The 10,336-nt window shown below is 42.9% G+C and overlaps 1 long non-coding RNA gene across 1 annotated transcript; it reads left to right on the top strand.

Annotated features, from left to right (window-relative positions):
• The first annotated feature begins 6,323 nt into the window (after positions 1-6,323).
• Positions 6,324-8,853, top strand: LOC105739810. The gene is made up of 3 exons (XR_001115792.1): positions 6,324-6,830; positions 7,379-7,701; positions 8,590-8,853. It is a non-coding gene; the product is annotated as an uncharacterized LOC105739810 (long non-coding RNA).
• Positions 8,854-10,336: the final 1,483 nt, after the last annotated feature.

The raw sequence follows: 10,336 nt of genomic DNA, 5'->3' as shown, positions 1-10,336 counted from the left end.
GTCTTCACAGCAGCCCCTCCCATCACAGGCCCAGAGGCCTAGGAGGAAATAGTGGTTTTGTGGGCCGGGCCCAGGGTCCCCATGCTGTGTGCAGGCTAGGGACTTGGTGCCCTGTGTCCCAGCCACTCCAGCCATGGCTGAAAGGGGCGAATGTAGAGCTTGGGTTGTGGCTTCAGATGGTGCAAGCCTTGGCAGCTTCCACATGGTATTAAGCCTGCCAGTCCACAGAAGTCAAGAATTGGGGTTTGGGAATCTCTGCCTAGATTTCAGAGGATGTATGGAAATGCCTGGATGTCCAGGCAAAAGTTTGCAGCAGGGGCAGGGATCTCATGGAGACCCTCTGCTAGAGCAGTGCAGAAGAGAAATGTGGGGTCAGAGCTCCCACACAGAGTCCCTACTGGGGCACTGCCTAGTGGAGTGGGCACTGTGAGAAGAGGGCCACTATCTTCCAGACCCCAGAATGGTAGATCCACTGACAGATTGCACCATGCGACTGGAAAAGCCACAGACTCTCAACGCCAGCCTGTGAAAGCAGCTGGAAGAGAGGCTGTACCCTGCAAAACCACAGGGGCAGAGCTGCCCAAGACCGTGGGAACCCACCTCTTGCATCAGTGTGACCTGGACATGAGACACAGACTCAAAGGAGATCATTTTGGAGCGTAAGATTTGAGTGCCCCGCTGGATTTCGGGTTTGCACGGGGCCTGTAGCCCCTTTGTTTGGGCCAATTTCTCCCAGTTGGAATAGCTGTAATTAACTAATACCTGTACCCTCATTGTATCTAGGAAGTAACTAACTTGCTTTTGATTCTACAGGCTCATAGGTGGAAGGGACTTGCCTTGTCTTGGGTGAGACTTTGGACTGTGGACTCTTAAGTTAATGCTGACATGAGTTAAGACTTTGGGGGACTGTTGGGAAGGCATGATTGGTTTTGAAATGTGAGGACATGAGATTTGGAGGGGCCGGGGGTGGAATTATATGGTTTGGCTGTGTCCTCACCCAAATCTCATCTTGAATTCCCACATGTTGTGGGAGTGACCCAGTGGGAGGTAATTGAATCACAGGACTGGGTCTTTCCTGTGCTGTTCTTGTGATAGTGAATAAGTCTCACGAGATCTGACAGTTTTAAAAACGGGAGTTTCCCCTGCACAAGCTCTGTCTTCTCTTTGTCTGCTGCCATCCATGTAAGATGGGACTTGCTCTTCCTTGCCTTCCACCATGATTGTGAGTCCTACCCAGCCATGTGGATCCATGAATCCATCAAACCTCTTTTTCTTCCCAGTCTCGGGTATGTCTTTATCAGCAGCATGAAAACTGCTATTATTTACCTATTTTACAGACTCGAAGTCTAAAATGTAAAGATATTCTTGAAAATTTGTCATCCATTATTGCAAGACTTTTAATTTCTTTCCTGCCACTACTTAACTGTAGAAACTTGAGGAAATTATATGACATTTCTATAGGTCTCAGTCTCTCAACTGTGCCATGAAAGAGTTGGCTTACATTACCTCTAGGCCTCCTTGAGATTAAAGATGTTTTTGCATTATTAAAAACATTATATAAATCAAATGATTTTTTTTTTTTGAAACGAAGTCTCGCTCTTGTCGTCCAGTCTGGAATGCAGTGGCACGATCTTGGTTCAATGCAAGCTCCACTTCCCGGGTTCAAGCAATTCTCCTGCCTCAGCCTCTCGAGTAGCTGGGATTACAGGAGCCTGTTTCGTAAACTCTTTAAGTAGAATTGCCCCCTCTATTTTTAAATCAAATTGTCGTTTTAAAAAAATCTATATGGTTTGCTTTAAACGAGATATAAATTTTCTTACATAGATAAATGTAGATTTCAGATATTGGGAAAAATATGTGCGGCAGACACTATTAGCTGCTTTCCTTCTGTCTGTCTGTTTCCTCTCAATCTCATTAATAGAAACTAATTTAGTTCAGCATGGCCATGTGCCCAGCTGAAAATTACAGCTTCATCACCACACATCAGAAACATGAGCATGTGGCACAGTCCTGGCCAGTGAAATATAAAGTGACAGCTTCTGGGAAGTGTTTGCTTTCCTGATTTAAATACCACCCCTTCCTTCCTGCCCGCTGTTTCTTCTTCCTCCCTGGACAAATGGTTTAGGGGACCGGCTGCCATCTTGTAACAAAGCAGACAAAAGCTACACGCAAAGGATGGCAGAGCAGAAAGAAGACCTTGATGGTATCGTTAACGGTCTGGATAGTCTACTTCCAGATTTTTCTGTCATGATTGAATAAACTGCCATATTTTCTGTCACCAATAGGGGTTTTGTTACCAATATGTTCGTGACTGATTCAGCAGGTATTGATTTTAGTCCACACCAGTAGAGTGAGATAAAAGCACATTTTCTTTTTTGTTCTCAATCAAATTTAATCTTCCTGACTGTCCACATATTTGATTGGTAGGACATTCATCCTCTGTTATTTCTGTGCTTTTCTGTCTTCTCAAGATTTCTAGATTTGGGGGTGGGGGGGTTGCTTAAAAACACAAAAATGGAGAAAATGCCAGATATTTGGTTCACAGTGGCTGCACTCACTCAACATTTATTTATGAATTTTCCAGGGTTAGTATAAAGAATGGGAATACACAGTGAAAATACTTTTAGCTCCAAGTGTGTGGTCAAGGCTTGATCCTCTGGCTTTGGTTGGGCTGCAGACAAACTCAGACACGCCCCACCAGGGCCATCTGCTCCATCAACTACAAACCTACACCTGGAATTCTAGGCCCCTGGGTTCCTAACCAGAGTCCCAGGTTCAGGTATCCTATAGTCTCCCATCTGGGTACTACTTGGTCTCTCCTACTGGTGGAAACCTGCAAAATCCCATCCCTACTCTTGGTCTTAGGACTCTTAACTTTCCCTGGGGTCCAGGAGTGCCTGCTTTGTCTACTTTGAACAGTCCCTGCAATGCCTCCCCTTACGAAGGGATCTGTCTTACTTTTCAAGATCACGGCCAGTACTTTTATTCTGTCTCAGTCATACAGATGAGAAAACTGAAGCACAGAGACCAAGTAAAGTCACCCAGCTAGTAAGTAGCAGAGACAGGATTTGGGTGCAGATGGCCTGGCTCCAGACCCAGCTGCTAACCACTGTATTGTGCTACTCTCTGCCTGCAACACAAAAGCTCCTCACTTTCTGCTTGAGTATGGGTAAACACATCGCAGCTCATAAAAATACAGTGCTGACCTTTTTGTGGGTGAGATGTGGGAAGGGGTGTTAACTCCCAGTTGGTACTTTCCTTGATAACTCACTCTGTTTTGTATCCAATGAAGAAAAATATATTGCTTTTAAACAATGCACTAACTTAAGCTTCCTATGTCTCAGTTTTCTCATATTAAATTGGGAATAGTCATTTCTATTATGACTTTGCCTCTGTATTTTACCTCATCAAGATTCAGTGATAGGAAAAACAAGGTATTAACTAAGAAGGTTTTTGAAATCTTCAGGGAAAAAAATGTAGTATTTTAACAAGAAAATTGATACAACAGCAGATACTATAACTGGTAAAATGAATTTTAACTTTGGTGTCCCTAAATGCTCCCTATTCAGTTCTTGGTAAAATATATTTCAATCTAGAAGAAAATAGGGACCCTGCCAACTAGTATTAATGCTTGCTTGCCTATTAATTGAAGCACACTTTTGGAAAATGTTGTATGTATCTGGGGAAATATAATGCATTCAGCATAAGAATAAATCTTTTTTTTGAGAGAGCTAGACCTAGAGATTTTCCTCACTTTTCAGTCATTCCACAATCTTTCTGGTTTATCAGCTCCTTTTTCTCTGCTAAGCAGTGATGGTAATGCATACATTTGCCTTTTTCAGTAAATCATCCTTTTATGATTTGGCTTTCTTTCAATCTTAGATTCCCATCAGAAGGGTTTTACCTCAAGGCATATTGCAACCAATTTCCCCTATAATTAATGCCATATCTGCCTCAGAGTCCATTTCAATTCCCAAATGAAAATTGATGAGGCAGCCAACCACAAATAAGGATCACATAGCACTGATTAAACTATCAGACTAGTTTCCAGGCTATCATGTTACAGTGCTCAGTCATAACCAGAGGGTGAGTTTTCTGGTCTTTTGCAATGTATATTGCTCATAGTAAGTATCCATAAGTTGCTATTAGCAGATGAAGAGAAGCATTTTATATGGCCCCTATCAAATTCTACCAGAAAGATTAATGATTAAAGAGGTTTGTGTTACAGGAACCAAGACTTCATAGCACATGAAAGAAAATTGTATCTAGACTTGATAAAAATGAGCCACAAACTCCTACAAAAATCACCAGGATGAGAAAAACTCACTTAGGTGTTTTCATCCCATCCACATGGAGTGTGAATGGTTAAGTCAGGTAACTGCATTTTGCCTAGGAAGACCAAATCCTCTCTCCACCAGCCTTCAATTTCAGACTCCAGCATGGGAGCTGAATTGGAGGTGGATGTGTGTGGCAACTATGCACCAGTCAGTAGCAAGAATTCATTCCTTCATCCCATTCATTAATTCATTCATTCACTCGCTAAATATTTATTTACCTATTTTCCAGGTGCTGTGTAAAGAATGGAAACATGCAACAATAAAGACTCCAGTCCTGGTGGACCTGATGGCCTATGTCTGGTGTGGTGGGGGACAGAAAGTAAACAGATCATCCTATACAAGGTAGTCAATGCTATAATCTGATAGAACTAAGCATGAGGTACTAGTCAAGTATGCAAGTACCTGTGCATGAGATGCTAGTCAATCAAGGCTTGATCCTCTGGCTTTGGTTGGGCTGCAGACAAACTCATAATAGAGTCATAATATTATAATAAAGTCATAATAGAAATGACTATTCTCAATTTAATATGAGAAAACTGAAACATAGGAAGCTTAAGTTAGTGCATTGTTTAAAAGCAACGTATTTTTCTTCACTAGATACAAAACAGAGTGAATGCATGTGTGAAGCCTTCCTGGAAGAGATCACTGAAACTCTAAGAGTAGGTAGCCAGGTTACGAATGGGGGCAGAGCAGGATATTTGAGGCAGTGGAAGCAATTTGAGCAATGTGTGGAGTGGAGAGAGGACCTGACTTGTTTGATAAGTTTAGAAGAATAATCATAGCTAGAACAGGGTATTAGAAGAGTTTTATAGAGGAAAAGATGACTAGAGGTAGGCTGCCGGATGTTCTCTCCCAAAATATTTGACCATCAGTGTGAGTAGGGCAGATATTAGTGTGATTATGAAAACATATATGTGTGTGTGTGTATATATATATGTATGTATGTATATTTAAATGCATTACATATTTCAATCAGTGATACGTGTTTTTCTAGGTATCTTTTTGGCATATTTTTAAGAAACACATTTTGAAAATTAAATGTAGGCGTGAACCCTTCGCCACACCCAAAGAAGCATTCTTGACACTCAGGCAGAACATTTTATGCCCCAGTTTGAATTATCTGACTTTGGTGTATCTCACTGATACCTGTAGCCCCTCCAAAGTAGTGGTAGGCAGAGCTGAGACAAGAAATTTCACAGCTTTTTCCTATTGTAGAACAAACAATCTGCGTTTAAAACATATTGACTTACTGAATTAAAGTAAGTCACTCCACCTCTTAAAGACTCAGTCACGCATCCAATTTTCCAGTGGCCTGTGGCCACTGAGTGTCACAGAGTGTGGAAGGCTGTAGGGGGCCAGTCCAGAGGAGAGATCATATGGCCTGATTGCCCAGTTGCAATTGATATTCACAAAAGAATGCTGGCTCAGAAAAACAAATTGAAAACAAAAACAAAAACCCAGCAACACAGTGAACAGGTGGCTTAGTATGACTGGCTGTGCTTGCATTTTTTAATGAGCTGATTTGTTTCCAAAATTTGTTTTAGGTAATGTATTAGTCTGTTCTCACGCTGCTATAAAGAACTACCCAAGACTGGGTAATTTATAAAGAAGAGAGGTTTGATTGACTCACAGTTCCACAGACTGTACAGGAGGCATGGCTGGGGAAGCCTCAAGAAATTTACAATCATGGTGGAGGGCAAAGGGGAAGCTAACACATCTCACATGGCAGGAGCAGGAGGAAAAGAGAGCAGGGGGAGGTGCTACACATTTCAAAAAGCCAGATCTCATGAGAACTCACTCACTAGCATGAGAACAGCAAGGGGGAAGTCTGCCCCCATGATCCAGTCACCTCCCACCAGGCCCCTCCTCCAACACTGGGATTACAATTTGACATGTGATTCGGGTGGGGACACAGGGTCAAACCATATCAGGTAACAAAACTTCCAGTCTCAAAAATGGTAAGTCAATTTTATTGCTATTATAATTCTTAAAACTGAGGATGATGATGATGATAGCAGTTATTTGTACAGTAACATGCCCAAGACAAATCCCAAGAGAGGAACATAACAAAATCAAGTGGGGAGATTTGACTTTGCCCAAGTTCTTCTCAACTAAAAATTTCTAAAGGTGTTTTGTGTGGAATGCTGTGCTATGTGCAGTTTTTAGCTATTTAACCTCAAGGATATCAAACTATTGGAAGAGATTCAAAGAAGGATAATCAAACTTGGATGGAGCTGACTTACAGAAATGGGCTAACCTCCAGGAAGAATGCCATTGAATCCAGAGAGAGGTGCCATTGAATCAGCCCTTGCTGATGAAGCATCTTTACTGTACTGCTCAGACCTCTCCATCCTGGTGGCAAGGGCTTAGACCATTATTCATGGTCTGACTGGCCTCGAGTGGCCGTCTCGCCTTTGAAAAAGGGCAGACACAGAGCATGTTCAGAGCACAGAGCCATACTGTGTGATTTCTTCAAAGAGAGCTTAACCACAGGTTTGTCACAGACTCCTCTTGTTCCTTCCTTCCAATTTAGTCTTTTAAAGTGGTCCAATTACAACAGGAGGGAAGTCTCACAATCTAGAATATTGGGGGTTTTTTCACTATTCATTTTTATTAATAGAAAAAAATCTTTATTCCAAATTTGTTATACTTGGAATTGCTAATTTTAAAAAATGAATTTAGGGCTGAGTTGGGAGAATCATTTGAGGCTAGGAGTTCGAGACCAGTCTGGACAACATAGTTAGACCCTGTCTCTAAAAACATTGTTAAAGCAGTTAGCTGGGTATGGTGTCAGGCACCTGTAGTCCCAGCTACTCAGGAGGCTGAGGCAGGAGGATCACTTGAGCCTAGGAGTTGGAGGCTGCAGTGAGCTATGATCGTGCCTCTGCACTCCAGCCTGGGTGACAGAGCAAGAACCTGTCTCCAAAACAAATATATTGAATTGAAAATAATCATGTAATAATCCTGCTTTGACTAAGACAATGAAACTGTGGCTTTTTTAAAAAAAGTATTTTAGCACCATATGCTCATTTGTCTTTCAGAATTTGGATTAATGAATGACTTGACTGCTTCAGGGCAACAGACCCTCACTGCAGCTGCTTAGCCCAGAAGCAGCAAGGTCAATACAAGGAGAGCCACAGGCCTGGGGAGATGCATGCCTTCCTTCCTGGCCAGGTGGATCTCACTACTTAGCCAAGATGGCCTGCGAGAAGGACAAAGCCCAGCACTTCACAATGCTGTCAGTTGCTGTCCTGAAGAAGGTGGCCAGGAGCTCTAGAAGGATTCAAAGCCCCAGGGATTTTTGGTTTTTATGTATACACTTCTCTTTACATACTTGTTCTTCGACATCCAATCAGCCTTGCAGGTTTGTCCCCACTCTTAGCATTCGGAAACACTCAAGAGCAGGGTGGGTCAAAGCTCCCCACCACATACACAGCAGAGTGAAAGAAGCTGCCCTGCAGGACAGCTCCAGGCTCATGGCCACCCCTCCTCACGTGCACGCCTCCTCCTCTTCCACCAAACAACAACAAACTCCTTCATGTAGCGTTCACGCCCTCCTCTCGTGGCCTCCACCTGCCATCCCACACCAATCCCTCTTTATGTCCCCACAGGTACCCAGGAGTCTCCCCTAACTAAATTCCCCACTGCTTCTCCAAATCACCCCAATCCTACTTCCCACTGAAACTAACAAGAAGGGAAGGAAGGTGTTAACAAATGAAGTCTTTGAAGGAAGTCACCCCAAGAATCTGGGCCTACTAGTCATTCCCTAAGGCTCAGCTCTTGGCATTTGCTTCATTCCCTGGGCCATTATTTTCATACTGTGAAGAAATTTCACCCTAGTCCCATTTTGGAGAGCAAGTGTTGGTACAGTGCTGGGTAAAGACCCTGACACCAGGTCCTGGTTCCTGGCCCAGAGCAGGGGATATGAAGGGAACCCCCACTCACTGTGTGCTCCCTTATTGACTCCTCAAAGGAATTCCAGGAAGGGTGCTTTAGTGACCCTTTGGCTCACAGAGTTAGAGTGACCTGCCCAAGGCCACCCAGAGAATGAATGGTGGGACTGAGATCACACCTGGGCCTGCCTGGCTTCCAAGCCTTTTGCTGTTTTCATTATTCCACATTTCTTTCCAAGGATACAGAAAGCAGGGATAGGGAGTGCTGTGGAAACAAGCAAAAAGCCTTATCCGTAGTCAGTATCCAAAAAGTACTGTACCTTCTCTGACCCCTGCTTTATTTATTCATTTATTTTCAGGGAGGATATAATAGCCAGAAAAATAAGCAAACAGAAGATTCCAGGTTCTACTTTATGCCAATTTTTCTTAAATATCTCAGTCACTAGAAAAAGATCTATTTGAAAATCTTGCTCTGAGCAGTTTCTGTCTTCGGCCCAGTTGTTTGAGGAGCCTGTTGGATTTTTAAATTTATTAGTGTTCCCATGCTTCATTCATTGGCATATATGTATATTCTCTATACTTTATAATTACAAGTAAGCTCTTGATAATAAAAAGTAACTGTCGTTCTGTGGAGCTCTTTAATGCACCCAAAGATAATTTCAGGGGGCAATTGGCAGTCTAAGTCCTTGCTTTCTCTCATTTTAAAGGAGAACCAAATCAACTTAGAGTGAATTTGTTCAAATGTGGGTAAGATTCCACAGGCACTTCAGCTGCCCAGGGTACTTTTCCATGTCTCTCCAACCAACCCCACCCAAACAGCTTAGGATTGGCATTTTCTGATGAGCACAGGGATAGAGAATGAGAACTGAGTCAGGTCCTCAGGTATTCGAGGTTAGAATTCCTTCTTAACTTTGGCAATGATGCCCTATGTGGAGACATGTTACAGCAGAGATCACTTGAGAATTATCCTGTGGCTCACACTGCCATAATTAGTTATCTGTTCGGCACCTCTCAACTAATCAGAACAATGGCACATCCAGAAGTAAAAGGAGATGAGAGGAGACAAGAATACAGTGATTGAATAATAAAATGGGTGAATCAGTTAGCAGAGCAAAAGACAGCACAGTCATAGGCTGGCTAAGGTATAATTTTTGTTTTTTATTTTATTTTTTAGACAGAGCAAGACAGTCTTGCTCTGTCACCCAGGCATAAGTGCAGTGGCATGAACTCTGCTCACTGCAACCTCTGCCTCCCAGGTTCAAGCGATTCTCATGCTTCAACCTCCTGAGTAGCTGGGATCACAGGTGTGCATAACCACGCCTGGCTAATTTTTGAATTTTTAGTAGAGACAGGGTTTCACCATGTTGACCAGGCTGGTCTCGAACTCCTGACCTCAAGTGATCCACCTGCCTCGGCCTCTGAAAGTGCTGGGATTACAGGCATGAGCCACCGCACCTGGCTAGCTTTATTATTAAGCCCTGTCAACACCCACAAAGAGAAGTACTGGGATGGCACAGACAGTGGAGACAGTGACAAAGAGCAAGGTTAAGGCTGGAGTTATGTGGACAAAGAAAATGGAATGAGACCAAGCAACTGGGGATGAAGAATAAAAAGCAGAACCCGTGACAGCAGGGAGCAGAGATCAGAAGGAACAAGAAGATACTCTGGAAGAATGCAACCAAACAAGAAAATGAATGAATTGTATGTGAACATTGAGTTTAGGGGCAAGCTGACTGTCTTAGCCAGTTTAGGCCGCTGTAACAAAACACCATAAACTGGGTAGCTTTTAAAACAGAAATGTATTGCTCACAGTTCTGGGGACTGGGAAGTTTAAGATGAAGCTGCTAGCACATTCAGCATCTGTTGAAGACCTGGTTCACTGATGGCGCCTTCTAGCTGTGTCCTCACATAGTGAAAGGGGGTGAATGAGCTCCACTGGGCCTCTTTTATTAGGACAATAATCCCACTCATGAAGGTTCATGATCTTATCACCTTCCCCAAAGCCCCACCTCCTAATACCATCGCTTGGGGGTTGAGGATTTCAACATATGAATTTTGGGAAGGACACAAACATTTAGATCATAGCATCAGCTTACAAATCTCAAT

The sequence above is a fragment of the Nomascus leucogenys genome, chromosome 5 (assembly GCF_006542625.1).
Source record: "Nomascus leucogenys isolate Asia chromosome 5, Asia_NLE_v1, whole genome shotgun sequence".
Classification (NCBI taxonomy): Eukaryota; Metazoa; Chordata; class Mammalia; order Primates; family Hylobatidae; genus Nomascus; species Nomascus leucogenys.
The sequence above is the reverse complement of the archived record's forward strand: the minus strand, read 5'-3'. Positions and strand labels throughout refer to the sequence as shown.